This window comes from Tursiops truncatus, chromosome 9 (assembly GCF_011762595.2).
Source record: "Tursiops truncatus isolate mTurTru1 chromosome 9, mTurTru1.mat.Y, whole genome shotgun sequence".
Lineage (NCBI taxonomy): Eukaryota > Metazoa > Chordata > Mammalia > Artiodactyla > Delphinidae > Tursiops > Tursiops truncatus.
This window is the reverse complement of record NC_047042.1, coordinates 59,213,065-59,231,969: the sequence shown is the minus strand read 5'-3', so window position 1 is coordinate 59,231,969 and position 18,905 is coordinate 59,213,065. Positions and strand designations below refer to the sequence as shown.

Below are 18,905 nucleotides of genomic sequence, written 5' to 3'. Positions count from 1 at the left end.
TTATCTATTTTATATATAGTAGTGTGTTTATGTCAATCCCAATCTTCCAATTTATCCCTCACCCCCTTACCCCCTGGTAGCCATAAGTTTAGAGCTGATTTTCATTATTCATGGTAGCTAAGTTCTTTACAGTTGCCATGAACACTGAGTTAGCAAATACCTGAACCATTGCTCCTAGGAGAGACCAAAGGGTTAGGCCCATGTGAGCCGCTGGTCACAAGATTTTTGTCAGCTGATTAATATATAACTTTGTTTTATATATTAGTGTTTCTGATTAAAGATACTATGTTTAATAAATTGTTGATTCATTCATATTATAACTCATGCCTGAACAAAGCTTATCTAACATACATATTTTCTCCATAAGGCAAATCACAGCCTTCCTGTGTTCAAGAACACTAGGCAGCACTACAGCACTATACCTGGGGCGGGCGGGGGGGGCACTGAAGTGAAATCACCAACAATAAGCACAATAATTTGAAAAACATGGCACTAAATAGAATATGAAAAGGACACTTGTTTACAGTGTGAGAGCTGGAACGAGAAGGCAGAGTGCTGCTCGTTCAGCCTCAGCTGGGAACGTGTGCATGACGCGACTCGAGCTTTTCCCCTCCCTGTGCATGTCTGTGAATAACCGTGAAGTCACCTCCGACTATTGATTTTGGGGTTACAAATAAATTTTAGAGGGTAGGTGATTAGCAAACTGTGGAATCCATGAATAATGGGAATTGACTGTATAACTTTTTGGACCCCCTATATATATTCAGCACTGTACTAAGTATTTATAATACACTGTTTTATTTAATCCTCTCAACAACTCGATGGTAGATGCTGACATTTCCATAGTAGAGATAAACCAAATTTTGTCTCAGAGAGGTTATGTAGTTTCTGCTAAGTTTCAGCAGGAGTACCAGAGCTGCATAAAAGCCCTGGCCTTTCTGATCCAAAACCTCATTTCTTTGTTTTACTAACTTGGTATAATTCAGATCATATTACTTAACTACTTCCATTTTGCAAAGTATTTTAGAGACCCTCGAGTGAAAAGGACCTCCTACAGGTAAGTATCGATATAATTCTTCCATGTGCTCCCCCTAACCTCAGCATCCTTTACTCTCCATCTAGTTTTATCCTTACAAATCTGAGAGTGACCATGTGCCACTGGGCTTCTGTCTTGCTGAAATCTCAGGAATGATTTTTCAAACTCCAGGATGAAAGCATATTTTTATACTTAGTACTTGATGGCTGTGAAGGCTTTTTCTTGACAGATACAGTAATTAAGCAATTATCTAGAGAAGTATTTGTTAAAATCTGACAGTTAAGAATGCAGGGCTCCAGGAAGTCACAGGCTGTACCCATGAGCTCTTTGATGCTTTGTGCTCTCCCGTACATTTAAAAATGTCATTTTGCTCTGCAGTGTATTAAAAAATGCTTAGGATAAAAAAAGCCAGATTCTCAAAGGCTTTTATATTTTCTCCCAACTCATGAAATAACTCTGAAAACCAGCATCGAGATGCAGGTTTTCAAACACCATTAGAGGGGAGGGTGGCAAGAGGAACAGAACTAACACTGTTTCCACGTGAGACCCCGAGTGTGGGGGACAGTGCTGGTCTCACAGTCAGACTTGGGTTCTACTTCTGCCGCTGCTTTTCCCCAGCTGTGTGGCCTTAGTCAAGTTACTTAACCTAACTGAGTCTCATTTTCTTTATTTGTAAAACAGCTACCATGCTTAACTCTTAGTTTGTTATCAGAATTAAAACAAAGACTGTAGATGAAGAACGTAATACAGGTCCTGACACAAAGCAGACACTTAATTGAAGCTATATTTATCATCATCATACCACCATCCTCTCCACTGCCACAAGTAACAATAAGAAAAGGTGGGGCTTCCCTGGTGGCGCAGTGGTTGAGAGTCCGTCTGCCAATGCAGGGGACACGGGTTCGTGCCCCGGTCCGGGAAGATCCCACATGCCGCGGAGCGGCTGGGCCCGTGAGCCATGGCCGCTGAGCCTGCGCATCCGGAGCCTGTGCTCCGCAATGGGAGAGGCCACAGCAGTGAGAGGCCCGCGTACCGCAAAAAAAAAAACCCCAAAAACAAACAGTTAAATATGCTGAGCTTTGTGAGTTGTTTCAGAGAGAAATAACTCATGTTCTACAATTTTACACACTAGTTGCTCTTGTCATCATCACTTTTCTCCCCTAAGTATAGTTTGTCAGATCACAGCTGTTCAGAAACAGAAAATGTGCCTATTTTTAAAATATAAGCTACTATTTGACAAAAGCATCTTTTGCTGGTTCTAAAAATACATTTGAATAGGAATCTGAAAATAAGCTTCTCTGGGCACTCATAACTCTTTATGGTCTTGTTTTTGTTGTTGTTGTTTTGTTTTGTTTTTACATCTTTATTGGAGTATAATTGCTTTACAATGGTGTGTTAGTTTCTGCCTTATAACAAAGTGAATCAGTTATACATATACATATGTTCCCATATCTCTGCCCTCTTGCATCTCCCTCCCTCCCACCCTCCCTAACCCACCCCTCTAGGTGGTCACAAAGCACCGAGCCGATCTCCCTGTGCTATGCAGCTGCTTCCCACTAGCTATCTATTTTACATTTGGTAGCGTATATATGTCCATGCCACTCTCTCACTTTGTCACAGCTTACCCTTCCCCCTCCCCATATCCTCAAGTCCATTCTCTAGTACGTCTGTGTCTTTATTCCCATCTTACCCCTAGGTTCTTCATGACATTTTTGGTTTTTTTCTTAGATTCCATGTATATGTGTTAGCATACGTTATTTGTCTTTCTCTTTCTGACTTACTTCACTCTGTATGACACTGTCCTACTGAGTCCCTTGTTTCTTTGCCTATGAAGTCAGGAAAAGAGAAGAGAGATTTCTCACCTCTGCACTAATGCGGGCAAATGAACCCCGTGAGGCGGTCCATTTCTCACACTGTGGTTTCAGCAGGGTCCTGCCACTCTACCAATCAGTCATTTATTTATCAAAGGTGCCCTGCAACCAGGAAGTCACAACCCAAGAGCCCATGAGCATATAAGGCACACATCAAAATGTTCTCGAAAAACATGTGGTAAAGTTGCCAAAGCTATAAGTAAAACAATAAAGGAATTTTTTAAAAACCTTCTTTCCAGGTTATGGTGAAAATGATGTACGAGTGGTCACTTTCTCTTGTCACTTCCTCATTGTTTCAGAGCAAATTCTCTGGGCACAGTCCTCTCCTGGGACTTCCCACCTGTAAGCTCTCATGCCCACCCCCCACCAACCACCTCGTTAAGTGAAGACCATCCTCTTATTGGCCAAATGGAAGTTGCTGCTCTCACTCTCCTCAATGGTACAAAATTCCTGGAATATTTAGCTTTTTGGGGTAGGTGGGGCATGTCGATCTGAGTAAGCAAGGAAGTAGGGGATAAGGTAGGGGGAAATAAAAGGCACAGGATAAAAATGTCTTTGAACATTTGTGTTCTAGATTATAGTAAGGTAAGTTAGCCCTGATACAGCCCTTGCGATGTGTCAGGCACTATCCTTAGAACTTTTCATATATGAACATATTTAAGCCCCACAATATCCCAATTCTTCAGATGAGGAAACCAAGGCCCACTGAGGTTAAGAAACTTGCCCAAAGTCACACAGTGAATTACTGGAGGGGCAGGCATTCAAACGCGGGGTGTCTTGCTCCAGAGTCCATGCTCTTAAGCACCATGTTAACTTAAGTCACTTGTAAACATACGACTTTTTATAGTTTTTGTCACATCCACATACCACCTGAACTTACTTTAAAATTGTTTATTTTGCGAAAGAAACTTTAAATTATTACCATAAATGGAAAACCAATATTATTTGCCATAAATAGATGGTAATAATAAAAATCAACTTAACGATTATTAAGATACATCTATGTACCATCTAAACTCACTTCAGGTTTCCATAGTGATACTTAAACCTTGGTGCTTTGGGGAACAGTGATCTAGAGCAGTGTTTCCCCAATTTTAATGGAGGACGAATCACCCAAGGGGTCCTGTTAAAATGCAGATTCTGATTCAGTAGCTCTAGGGTGGGGCCTGAGATCCTGCATTTCTAACAAGCTCCTGGGCAAGGCCAATACTGTTGGTCTGAATCCATACCTTGAGTACCTCTAGAATGTGGAAGCTTGTAAGAAAGGCACAATCTCCACCCCAGACCTACTGAATCAGAATCTTTGGGAGTCTCTTGTCAGCAAGTGATTTTTGTGCCCACTGAAGTTTGAAAAGCCCTGCTCTAGAACAACCAGGATGATGAAATGCCCTGCCCCATACAGTTGGAAGTTGTGTCCTCTACTGAGAAGGTTCTTTTTTCTGTAGATCCGTTTAATTTCAGCAGTCTGGGTCCATGAAAATGGCACACTGTACTTAGGACTGGAATTGACACACAAGGGAAACAGAAACTGAGCTGAGTGCCCATGAGCTGAGTGCCCATTCACCTCTTCCACAGGTGATATGAAGGGTTTCCCACACCTGAGATACACCAGCCTCGACAGCAGCTCCTGAAGTTGAATCTGCTCAGGCCCGACCAGATATGATAATTAATTATCTGCTGAAATGCTTAAAGGATTTATGAAGATTGTCCATGTGTGTTCTAAAACCAAGATACACTTTAACCACAATCTAATACGGAAGCCACTAGGTCACACCTACAGTGAGCTCAGAAATTGTTTCCTTTTATAAGACTTATTGAAATGCAAATTTGTTCCCAGATCATTGAATTCATTATAATATTTGAACAGTATTAGGTGAAAAGATATAAATAGTGATATTGATAATATTTATCATTGACTCAAGCATTTTAATTATGGACTTCCCTGGTTGTCCAGTGGTAAAGAACGCACCTTACAATGCAGGGGACGTGGGTTCAACCCCTGGTCAGGGAACTAAGATTCCACATGCTGTGGGGGAACTAAGCCAGCGCACCACAACTACTGAGTTCACACGCCTCAACTAGAGAGCCCACATGCCCAGGAGCCTGTGTGCCACAACTAAAGAGAAGCCCGTGCAATGCAACGAAAGATCCCTCATGCCACAACAAAGATCCTGCATGCTGCAACTAAGACCCAACGCAGCCAAAAATAAATAAAAATAAAATAAATTATGGCTAAATGCCATAAAAATCGTTGTGTGTGTGTTTCCCAAGAGTTAAAGGAGAAAATATTGATTTCCTGTCTTTTTTTTTCTGCCTTTGAATTAGCTAAAAGAAGAACGAGGCTTATTAAAAAGATATGATAGGGCTTCCCTGGCGGCGCAGTGGTTGAGAGTCTGCCTGCCGATGCAGGGGACACGGGTTCGTGCCCCGGTGCGGGAGGATCCCACATGCCGCGGAGCGGCTGGGCCCGTGAGCCATGGCTGCTGAACCTGCGCGGCTGGAGCCTGTGCTCCACAATGGGAGAGGCCACAGCAGTGAGAGGCCCGCGTACAGGAAAAAAAAAAAAAAAGATATGATAAAAAAAAAAAAGACATGATGGGGGACCTCCCTGGCGGTCCAGCGGTTAAGACTTCTTCCAATGTAGTGGGTGTGGGTTCCATCTCTGGTCAGGGAGCTAAGATACCACATGCCTCACGGCCAAAAAACCAAAGCATAAAACAGAAGCAATATTGTAACAAATCTAATAAAGACTTTAAAAATGGTCCACATCAAAAAAATCTTTTAAAAAAATCTTTAAAAAAATACATGATACTAATCAGACATTTATAAGTAAGTCTCATTTTACATAACAGTTATGCTTCTGAAAAATGGCATCTCTAATTCTGGAAAAATCGAGGTATGCTTTAAGCATACAAAAGGAGTTTATTATTCAATGGAAACCCATAATCAATGTTATAAAATAATAAGTCATTCTACAAAATAAATTACCACCTCTTTAATTTATTTTATGATGTTGGATTTTATAAGGAGGGCATTTTTTCCTTTCTAAGGCTAAGGTGGTCATTTTGCACTTAGGATTGTGAATACTCCTAAAAATGCTATTCTGAGAATCACTGAGGAAATAATGTTCAGACTGGAGGGGGCACAGGGAACAAGTCTACAAGACAAATTCTTTCTTTTCTAGTTTCACTCCTGAGACTTTAGATTTTAGTTTCAGTATTTTCACAGTAGGGATACTGTGCCAGCCTGGGCCAGGTCAGGATGGCTGGCCCAAGTTCTGGTGCCTCCAGTTCCCTGTCCAGTTTGAAGTTCGCTAGAATCTCAAACAACCTGTGGCAAGGAGGCATCCTCAGCTCTGTCACCAGGCACATTCTGTCCGTGGCAGCAAGCACAGTTCACTGACAGCCAAGCCTGATACACTGACTGGAGGCCTTACCTCTCAGACTACAGGGCTTCACTCTCCAGTTCACATATACTCCTTTCCTAAAGGCTCTTCGTCATGGAGTCAAGTTCTCCATTTTATCCTCCACTCTATTCTATGCATCCTATCCTCTGTCCACACCACACTTGTGATGTTTTCTTACATACCTTTTCTTTATATTTCTGTGCCTTTGTCCATGCTATGCAGGCTGCATGTGATGGCCTTCACCACCTGGAAAATTTCTACCAATCCTTTGAAACACACTCAGGTGCCAACTTCTCTGCACAGATTTTCTTCTTCCTATGCCAAAGCTAACTCCTCCTATAGTACTTTGTTCGCAATTTTATTACGGCACTAGGGACTTTGGCAATTTCCTTTCACATGTCTGTGTGTCTCCCTTCACTGGACCACGGGCTCCTCGAAGGTTCAAAGATAGGAACTGTGTCTTAGGTATCTTGGTATTGCCAAGGCCAGAGGTAGTGTCAAATACCTTTGCTTTGCTGTCGCTATGGGGAAGAAATAGAAAACATATATATCAGGGGTCATGCCAACTACTTAAGCAAAAGATGGAGACACACCTTGGCAGCAGCACATTATGTAAATTGTGTGTCTACAGATTAAATAATTATCTTAATGATATTTAAAGAAAAATATTACCAACTAAAATAGGAAGGGAGGAAAAGGGCAGGAGAAATTCCTGTCCAACTGTAGGCCTTATTATCAGTGTGGGAATAAAATGTATTTTGGATGTGGGATTCTCAAAGCTTCCAGTGCTCACTAGAAAAGCTTCACCTGGCATGTTAGAAACGCTGTCATCAAAGAGGAATAATTTGACAGTTGAGAGAACTGGTCTCTAGTTCTGGTTTTAATGGTCATCTATTTCTCCATCTGTAAAAAAGTAAAGCATGTTCCTTCTTTCCTGATTTGCATAAGTGTGAGGACCAAATGAGTATTGCTTTGAGATAAGTTATTAAACAAATCAAAAATAGTTTATGATCCTCTCCAAAAAGCAAAGTGCTTTCAAATGTAATTTTTAAAATTAAGGATATGGTGGCTTCCTGGAAATGGAAACGCTTGTCCTAAGGGACAGCAGAGATGAGGCTTTAGTCTTTTAAATTAGAAAACACTTTTCAAAATAAAGTTGAGTTCAAGGAGGTCTTCTGGTTTTCAGATGGTGGAGTGAAAATATCTCTGTTCCTTCCTTTTCTTGGAAACCATTTCAAAATAGGAAGGAAAGGGAATCTCAGAAATATAAACTCAACTGCAGAAAGTAAAAACTAGATTTCTGTAACCCTGAATTTCAATAAATGAGACAGGGCTGCCTGCTGCCCAGGACGATCAAATACAGGGTCTAGGTAAGGTGTTGTAGAGAGTAAGCCTGTGGCTGCAGACCTCAGACAAAGTCCACACAGAGTCATTCTCCAGAATAAGAAGCTCTGGCTCCTCAGTGAGGAAGCCCCACCAACACTTGTTTAGAGTAATGGAAAAGGGCATGTAGGACGGCACAGGAGCGACCCTGGACCCTAGACGCATGAGGGAGCAGGGAAGGAGGCAAAGACAAGCCATTCCAGTGGGTGCATGGCTAGAAATGAGGAAGGGTGAGGGAGAGAGTAAATTATGAGCAGCCTAAAGCCTCTCACTTTCTCTCTCTTCCTCTCATCCTCCCTCTCCCTCTCCCTCTCCCTCTCTCTTCTCTCTCTCTCTCTCTGTCATAAGGAGCACTTCTCTGACCTAAAGAGAACTCTTCCTGGTCTAGAACCTGCCCTGATCTTTTCCTTAAACAAATCTCCTGCAAATAGTTGGCCTAAGAAGAATTCAACTCATTCTAAGATGAATACTAAATAAAAGGAAACGGTGAAGAGAACCAGCACAAGATCTATACAAGAAAACTAGAAAAAAAAAGTGGGAAAAGGAATAGGACAAAGGACAGATGATAGATGAAAAACACTTATCAGAAAATATACTTCTGTGAAGCAGATGAAAACAGTGACAAGGCATAAAATTATTAACTGAAAAAATTTTATGAAACAGTTATCCCTTTAAATTAAGGACTCCAAGGAAAAATATAAGAACTCTGAGAGGATGTAGCAAGGCAATAGGAGATGAAATATAATGTGGGAGAAGTGAAAGAGAAAAATGAAGACCAAAAAATGTCCTACTGTATAGCACAGAGAGCTATATTCAATATCTTTTAATAACCTATAATGGAAAAGAATTTGAAAAAGAATATATATTTGCATATATATATCACTGAATATACTGAATCACTTTGCTGAATACCTGAAACTAACACAACATTGTAAATCAACTATACTTCCATTTAAAAAAATGAAGAGCACACTACAAAGAGCCCAAAGAAAAACAGGTATTGTTGAAAACACACTGAGGACCATGGAGAATTGAGAAAAATAAATAAAATGAAACAGAAATGGACAAAGAATTTAAAAGTATTAGAAAGAAAATGATAGATGTGGAAGACAGACAAAAAAAGATACATGGTTTCACTTAATAAAAGACACAAATGAATGGAAGAGAATAAATATTCAAATACATAATCACAAATATATAATGTAAGAAAAATTTTCAAAAATAAGGTTTAGAGCTTCCCTGGTGGTGCAGTGGTTGAGAGTCCGCCTGCTGATGCGGGGGACACGGGTTCGTGCCCCGGTCCGGGAAGATCCCACATGCCGTGGAGCGGCTAGGCTCGTGAGCCATGGCCGCAGAGCCTGCGCATCTGGAGCCTGTGCTCCGCAATGGGAGAGGCCACAACAGTGAGAGGTCCACGTACCGCAAAAAAATAAAAATAAAAAAATAAGGTTTAATTCTATAGATTAAAAGGCACATGATATCCGAAGAAAAATGATATAGTTTTGGAGACACATTAGACGTGCCGCAGTATCCCAGAGAAATAATGTATGATCCAAAAGTTTATACCCAGCCAAACTGTCACTGTGGTCAAAAAGCAAGTATGACAGATGTTTTTAAACATGCAAGAATTATGTTTCCTGAATATATATTGAAGATACTACCATAGGAAAAACTTCAGCCAATTAAGAGTTGAAGAGAGAAATTAGGGCAAAAAGAAAGACAGTATTGAATTAACCATAGAACCAAGGCAGAAGAGCCTATGAAATTATGGTAACAGAAATGACTATAACTACTATTAATCATGGCAAAATAGAAAGATATAACTAACAAAAGTTGTCAGGTAAAAGGGAAGATAAAGCAAGAGATAATATATATATATATATTAAGTTCCTTAGCTTACAGACAAAAGGCGGCTAAAAAAATCTTTATTTTTAAAATCTTTTAAAATTGAGATATAATTGACATACAACATTGTATTAGTTTTAGGTGTACAACATAATGATTTGATATATGTATACACTGTGAAATGATTACCTGTTTGCTATGACTTAGATATTTAGATTTCTTAGCACTTTATAGTTTGTGTGTATGTATTAATAGTTTGTATTGATAAAGCAATTCTTTGTTTAACAGGAAAAGAAAGCAATGACCCAACAGAAAAATGGACAATGGGCCAAACATATCACAAATGAAGAAATACAAATGGCATTTAAACACATTTGAAGGTGCTGAACCTTATTGATAATGAGACAATACAGGTCAGAACCACACCAAGATACAATTTTTCACTTAGATTGACAAAGATCAGAGGTTTGGCAAATATGTATTAGAGAGGGAGCAAGGCATCAGACACTCATAATTACTGGTGGAAATATAAATTAGTACAACTTTCTGTAAAGGGCAATGAGCAAATTATCAAATTTTTAAAATATACTTTCTAATTCTAGGAATTTTTCTTATCACATAGTGTATCACTTACGAGAAATAATGTATACAGCGACATTCACTGCAGCATTCTTTTTAATAGCAAAAGGCTGGAAATAACCTATAAACACACTGACTGGGAGCTGGTTATTAAATTACAGTTTGTACCTTAAAATGGCATACTAGGTAGCCATTAAAGGAATATGGCAGCCCTGTATGTACCAATATGGAATGATCTCCAGGTTATAGTAAGTGAAAAAAGCAGGCAGCAGAAAATGTATATAGAATGAATATGCCTTTATTTGTATTATATGTGTATACCTATAAATACAGGTATATGTAAATATAGGTATACCCATACCTGCTTATGCATATATGAAATCTCTCTGGAAGAATGTATAACAACCAGGTAGTCCAAGACTGGGGTATGAGAAAGACTTACTTTATATTATATATCCTTTTTACACTTTTTGAAGTATGTATCCTGGGCATTACTACCCATTTGAAAAACTAACTTAAAAAATAAAAGTTCTGGATTTCTTTCTTTACTCGGGACAATTGTGAAGAAGTAATTTTTTAAATGCTTTTCATCATCTGAGTTAGGAGACCCCTCTACATCTAAAAGGTAAATACAAATGAATAAATGAATAAAGAAAAATATAAATTTGTGTTGACAATTTGGTCTAAGTGAGTTGGATCCACAAAGAACAGCACTGAGACCTGACCATGGGTTTCGCTGGGCTGGCCTTGCAGGCAGACTTCCATGACAGCTGAAACCATCCCCTGCAGCCGGCCACAAGCATCGAAGGTGACTGACCAAGTGGGCTCGGTAAACAACCAAGAGTAGAGTAAAATAATTCTCCTCAAACCAATCCATAAGCCCTAAGATTTAATTCTTCTGTTAATACATGGTTACTACACAATGAGGAACAGCCTTAAAACATGATTGCCCATTAGGCATGAATCATTTGTGAGTTGGTTCCATTTGTAACCGATCCTAGTCATTCGTCAAATGGGAGAAAACAAGAGAGCACCATAAGGGGATGCACAGGGTCTGAAATGACAATGGTGGCTTTCTTTCTCCAGCCACAGAATAAGGCACCCCTAGATCTTACGGACAGGTATCCTGACAGGTATCATTCTTAGGCATACGTAATTTATACAGATAATGTCAAAATGACTACAGGTCAACCACTATCACTTAAAACTCACTGACCATCCATGACCACCAGGAACACACAACACCAGGCATGAACCCAGATCGGTTTTAGCCTTCCTTCTAAAAGTCTGCAGGTGAATTTCTAAAACCTTTGGATATACACATAGAGGTGAAAACCAGAAAAGAAGTCATGCAAAAGCTGTTCAAATGTAGGGGAAAATGTTGCTTGCTTGTCTTGTTTTAGGCAGTTATCTTACCTATTTCTGAAGCTACTTTATTCTTCCTCTGAAATACTGGAGAGCAAGACGATTGGCTAAAACACGTTTCATTCAAAAGTTTAGAAGAGTATTAGAATAAACGACAGCTTTAAGGAATACTGGAGACTTAAAATCTATTTCTGTGTCATTAAGAGGAAGTACAATTCCATCTTTGGTCCTTTTTCTTGGTTCTACCATATGAGGAGAAAAGATTTCTCTGGTAATTATTTATGTCAGACACATAGCAAAGGAGCCAGCATCATTTTTTACTATAAGTTTATTCCCTGGGCAGACATGGTTGATGATTTCATACTGATATATGTGGTTGGGAGAGCTCTTTGTTAAACAATTCATTAACAAAAACAATAGTTCACATGTACTACATGGATTCCCAGTGCTAGCAATTGTGATTGTTATTTACATAATCATCTTTCATCACCCCAAACAACTCTGCACGAAAGATATTATTATCCCCATTTCACAGACGAGGAAACAAAGGCTCAAAGATGTAAAGTAATAGTCCAAGATCAAATAGCTGGGATGTGAAACAGCCGCATCCAACCCAAGTGAGCTGCCCCTAAGCCTCCGCACTCTCCATTACTCTACCCAGCTTCTGACAGGCATCTCAGCCTTTGCACAGTCTATGCAATGCAGAAAATATTTACTGAGCTTCTTCTACATGTTAGGCACTATGCTAGCCACTGAGTAAACTATAAACATGAAGAGCAAGTAATCAATAAATACTTGATGAATAAATAAATCTATAGATACATGGCGCATGTCCACAAATGACAGCTTATAATACTTACATATTTAAAGTTACTACGTGCCAGGCACTTTGCTAGGAAAAGGCAGACTAAAAGAAGAAAAAAAGAGGCAACAATAAAGCATATGGTATAAAAAGCACAAAATAAGTTCCAATAGATCAGTAACCACAATAACTATTGTTACACAGATAATTAGCTTCTCTTGCTAAAGAACAGAGATATTCTAATTGCTTTAAAAATTAACTATATCTCCTTTATAAGAAATGCAGCTAACACAAAATGATGTTTAAATCTTTGAAAATAAAACAGTGAAAACAATACCCAAGTAGATACTAAAAACTGGTATAGAACCCTCATACTTTGCTGGTGGGAATGTAAAATGGTGCAGCCACTTTGGAAGAGTTTGTAAGTTCCTCAAAATGTTAAGCAGAATTATCACAAGACTCAGTAATTCCACTCCAAGGTATCTATCCAGAAAAATGAAAACATTTGCCCACACAAAAACTTACACATGAATGTTTATAGTAGCATTACTCATTACAGCCAAAATGTAGAAACAACCCAAACGTCAATCAACTTATGAGTGGATTAACAAAATGTAGTATGGGCCATGCAATGTAATATTATTCAGCAATAAAAAGTAATGAAGGGGACTTCCCTGGTGGCACAGTGGTTAAGAATCCACCTGCCAATGCAGGGGACACGGGTTCAAGCCCTGGTCCGGGAAGATCCCACATGCCGCGGAGCAACTAAGCCCGTGTGCCACAACTACTGAGCCTGTGCTCTAGAGCCCGCGTGCCACAACTACTGAGCCCACGTGCCACAACTACTGAAGCCTGCACACCTAGAGCCTGTGCTCCGCAACAAGAGAAGCCACCACAATCAGAAGCCTGCCCACCGCAACGAAGAGTAGCTCCCGCTCGATGCAACTAGAGAAAGCCCGAGCGCAGCAACGAAGACCCAACCCCGCCATTAATTAACTAATTCATTAATTAAAGGAATGAAGTACTGATAGATGCTATAGCATGGATAAACCCAAAAGAGACTATGTTAAGTGAAAGAAGCCAGTCCCAAAAGGTCACATACTGCATGATTCCACACATAGAAAATTCCAGAATAGGTAAATCCATAGAAATAAAAAGTAGATCAGCGGTTGTCAGGGCTGAGGAGAGGGGGGATAGGAAGTGACTGCTAATGGGTTTCTTTTTGGGGTGATGAAAATGTTCTGGAATTAAGATGATGGTTATAGTTGTGTGACTCTGTGAATATTCTAATAATCACTGAATTACGTACTTTAAAAGAGTGGATTTTATGGTATGTGAATTATACTCCAATAAAGCTGTTATTTTTTTAAAAAAACTGGTACAGCATGATTAATATCAGGCAAAATAGAATCCAGGGCAAAACATATTAATAGAAATTATAAAGTGTTCTGGAAACATAAATGCAAAGGTAATTAACTGTTCCCATGGCTTATGGACCATGAAAAGCATAAGAAACCTCTGAGAGAGGTCTTCTATAGTTGAAGGGAGTGGGGAGGCGGTGAGCAAAACTTTGCCACGTGGGAATGTCTGGGGTGTGTGGCAACCAGTCCCAGCAAGCATGGCGCTCACAGAGCCAGGTTGAGCTTTAGTTTGTAAGCTTCTAAAGAAAGGAGAGATGTTAGACACTGGTGTTTTAAATATAGCACCCTGGGGCATGTGTGGAAAATGAATTATAGGGCAATGAAGAAGCAGCAAATAGGTAGACCAATTTGGGGATTCACATGAGCAAGGATGGATATTTATTTGAATTAGAGTAATGGCAATGGGACAGAGCCAAGGATGACAGCAGTTTGGATGCCTGGGATGTGGGGAGAAGAAAGAGTCCAGGACAACCCCAAGGCTCCTTGCCAAGGCAATCTAATATTAATTAAGGAAGGCAGGAGAAAATGTGTGGGTGTTGGGCGGTGGTGAATGGGTGGGGAGAAGTGAGTTTAATTTGAAGCATATGAGGTCCTTCTGGCAAATGGAAATTTAGATCTGAAATTTAGAAAAGAAGCAGGGCTGGTGACAGCGGTTTAGGAATCTACATAAGGCAGTTGGGTGTGTTTCATCCTCTAATGCTAATCGTATGAAAAACTAGAAAAGTATAACATTTTAAATTACTGAGTCACTTCTGTAATTTCTAATTAAGTCAGGGACATGGCTAATAATGGAAGTTATGTCAGGTGGCTGATACTTCTAGCTGCCTACTCAATAACCATTTCCTCTTCTTCCTTAGAGCAAAATCCCTAATTAGAGAGAGGGGTGGTAGTTGCAGTTTACCCAGCTAAAAATATTTGACTTCTCAGACTCTTTACATTTTAGAGCAACATTGTGACACCATCCTGGTCAATGAGATGTCGTCAGAAGTAGCTGGGGAGGGCATCACTTTCTATCTAAAAAGGCAAAACTTCCCTAATAGAAGGGCCCTCGCTCTTCAGCTATTTACACATTTCCTTTCTTCCTGCCTAAAGATGTAAGCCTAGAGATACAGCAGCCATCTTGTGACCATGAGGCAACTAGATTTAGGATGATGTCCTACATGGTGAAGAAGGTGAAGCAGGGAAAGGCTGATTCTCTGATAGTACTGTTTGAGCTCCTGCATCGCCCCTGGACTGCCTTTCTTGGGAGTCTAGCTCCACAAGACACTCTTGTATCTGTTTAGGCCAGATTCTGATGTGTGCATTGTTTTTGTTTTGTTTTGGCAGCTGAATGCAATCCTAACTGATATAAATCATACTTGGGCTAATGTATATGTAATGAGACTAAAAAGACATGACCATTATTTCAAGTACTAAAAAACAAGTTTAAAAATCAAATATCATTTATTCTTAATACCAAGAAGTACTGAAAGTATTAAAGGGCTTAAAAGGTAGTACAGAGCACTGGATATTTCTTTTTCCAAACAGTGTGATAAAATCTGCAGCTAAAGGGAGATTATGGGACTACCAGTATTAAGAAAATTCATGAACACATCTATTAATGAGTTTATGTGTATGATGACACCCTTTGGACTTTTTCTGGATAAAGTCAACTGATCTGGCTCATGTATATAGCTTCAGCCAGAACAAATGTTCTTAAAGATGGGATTGTTCACCTGACTCTCACAAGAATTATAATCTTTGGAAGAATCTTTCTACTCTCCCAGGCACTCAGTAAGCGTAGCTAAGGAAATAGAACATCCCCAAACCACAGTGTTCTGGCCCTTCACAGAAGAGCTTTTATTGGGCTGTGCTCTGAGAGTATGTCTCTGGAACTGCAGTCAATGACGTTCTAAGAAACACTTATTATTAACTTCTACCACAAAACTTCCATTGTCTTCATGGCAGGGACCATGTTGAAGACTTAGATCTCTATGGCAACAATGACTGCTTTGAAGAACCGCCAGGAGAAAGCCATCCCAAGTTTCAGGACCAGGAAAAGCTGTGTAACTGATCTCATTTTATCTCATGGTCACTGTGGATTGAGTAACTATTTGTGTTTTCCTCTTTGTTTTGGTTACTGGGAAGCTCTGACAAATTTTTAATCCCATCTCCCGAAACTACACCAAACCTTATAGTAAACTCATCTCTAGAAATTACCTGCACCTTATAACATAGTCTTGTTCACTAAATTACCTTTGATTTTATCTTGCTTCCTTATCTGTGTGTTCTCTTTACCCCAGTTTCATTATTAATTTTATGTTGTTTATGCCTCAAATGCTTTATGGAACCAGAAACACTTAAGGCAAACAATTTTTAAAAGCATCAGATGATAATAATTTTAAAAAGAGCTAATTTATTGAACATTCCTATGAACCAAGCACTGTCCTAGGCACTGGACCTATTTTAAGTTATTTACCCTAAATATGAGATAAGTAGTATTATTACTATTCCCACTTTACAGATGAGAAAACTGAGGCACAGAAAGGTGAAGTAATTTGTCCAAGGTCATACAACAAATAAATGATGAAGGAAAGATTCCAACCCAGGTGTTTCAAATGACAACCGTTTTACAAAAGAAGAAATAATAATATTTAATTTCTAAAAGAAGCAGAGGCCTTCTGATCTTACAGGCTGAGCTTAGCATCCTTCAGCTTTAAAGGAGATATCTATTACACATCTTGTCCATACAATCATGCCCGATGACCCATATTAACAGAGGGGAATGAGACAGTAAAAGTCAAAAGGACAGTTAATCCAAACTGACTTTTGACCTTTAAATATGAAGGTATTCATTCATTCACTCACTCATTCATTCACTACTCATCACATGCCACCTATGATGCAGCTGCTGGGAAGAGAGATGAAACAGATATAGTACCTGTCCTCCAGGAGTTCAGGTGCAATAAGGGAGAGTCAGACAGGTAAAGGGCACGTTGGGCTTATGAGTTGGCTGATAGCAGACCAGGGCAGGGTGTGGCATGATCATTCTGAGAACAGTTTAGCCCTTGGCCTCTCTGTCCATCTGATAATGGGAGTAAGAAAAATCAGCTCCCTTATAGGGCTGTTGGGTTGATTTCATATGTAGAAAGCTCTTAGCCTAGTCAGGCACAAGTATTCAGTATGAGGTAGCCTTTGGCTCTTAAGGCACAGTGGATGGCAGCCTGGGCACCTTGCTCTGACACACACCTGCACACACATGGGCCCAAGTCCTCACAAGCTCCCTACTGCCTCCTCTTAGATACTCCCAGGAGCTGACAGGCTTATAGTCCATAGACAGGCCTGCCACTTCCTTTCTGGATGCCACCATCTCAAATTCAGTGTCTCACTGGAATACATCGCCCACACAGGGTGAATATTCCTTCAAGATGCACTTGAAAATCTTTCACAGAGCCTGGCCCACATAATGCCCACCTGGCATTTTTGCCACATTTGCTCCGCTTCACTCTATCTCTTTGGCACTTCAGCACGGCAGTTCACCACACGATTCCCCTGCCGCAAAACGGGTCGGGTTCCTGCTTGGGCAGGCCTAAGGAAATACCCAACTAGAAGGGCAAAGGGGAAGTTTCAAGTGCACTATTGGCTGAAGTCAGTGAGAAAACTTATGTGCTGCACCTGCTCCGCATCAGCTGGGAACCGTCCCTCTCTTCGGTTGTGTGCGGTGGCTAAATAAGAAGTAATTAATCATTTTCTCACCAACCCTAACTCATATTTAATAGTTCCCTCTTGAAGTCTGTTTTGTCATGCTCTCAGCAGAGTCAGTCAAACATTATGATTCCTTTCTAAATATTCCAGCAGCCAGATGGCAGGAACACTAACTGTGACATGGCAAAACTCGCCTAAAGATAACTTTGTGATGCATAATCACGCTTAATGGTACTCAGCTGAGCAGATCCAGCCAGCTACCTCTTTACCTGCCCCACTTAATCCAGCTTCTTCAAACCCAAACCTTCTAATTCTAAGAACGAGACAAACATTCAACTCTGCAATGTGATATTAGCTGGTAAAACAAACACGATTCTACTCCTCCGGCTTCTGAATTTTAGGCAGAAGGATAAAATCACTAGAAGAACACACTTCAGGACACATTTCTCAAGATTTCTCTCTAGATAAAATATTCCTGTACCCTAAAGTTTCAAATGTTTCTGCACCAAATGTAAGTATATTTACAACACGTTTGCTGGAAAACAAATTTCTGTCCTTCTGCTGAGTTATTTTTGTAGGTTTTTTTGAAACATAAGCATTGATAAACATATTTATAAATTCTAGAACGTAGGGAAGTTGACTGTTTTTCCCTAGTGAAAATCCTACATGTTCTCTAGAGTAAATTACATTTTGGTTTCTCAGATCTTTTCTAGGTTATATTATTTATTTTGTGTGTGTATTTAAGTGACTGCAAAATCACAACCTGTACTGTATGATTTCTGAACAATAAATCTCCTAAAAACAGTGTTTCCAGGCTGGGCCAGCTGGCTTTCTCCTGTTCCTAAAACTGTATGTTCTTAAACACACACACACACACACACACACACACACTTCCTCCATCCCTTCCACTGCTGGCTACCTTCAGTCTGTGACACAATCTCACACTCACAGCTATATGAAAACAACAGAGGCTCCTGGAAAGGAACTAAAAGGGGGCACGGCAGGAAGCCAGTCTTCAAGTCTCTGTCACCCTGATGGCTCTGCCCTGATTCAGGTGGCTGAAAATTGCTTGTTTATGGTTGCACGTATAGAATTTGACATCTGTGTACCCAGGTTCTTAACCCTGCTCCCCTGAGTAAGGCATTTAACCTCTGTGACCTTTTATTTTCTTGTCTGTAAAAAAAAGGCACAATAACAATACTGCCCTTAAGGAAATGTGAATCATGTGAGGTGATTCGTGTAAAGGCATTTGGTAAGGCCCTCTGCAGTGTGTATTTCATTTCCCGTTATTGCTAAACTTTCTTTGCTCCCTGTTCTTATTTATTTATTTATTTTTCTGATTTGGCTTCTGTGGTTTTTAAATGTATCTCTAAAATTCCTTGGCTGGAAAACTGCAGTAATCTGTGTGCTACTATAATGAGTGGATTTTTAGCATTAAATTTTTATTTACTTTTTTACTGAGGGAAAGCATTAGTACACAAATCTCAAGGGAATAACCTCACAAATACCTATA

At 39.8% G+C, this 18,905-nt stretch overlaps 1 protein-coding gene across 14 annotated transcripts in view; it reads right to left on the bottom strand.

Moving 5' to 3' along the window:
- Window positions 1-18,905, bottom strand: part of WIPF3 (WAS/WASL interacting protein family member 3) — a 95,243-nt gene that overhangs the window by 74,611 nt on the left and 1,727 nt on the right. The window lies entirely within an intron of this gene.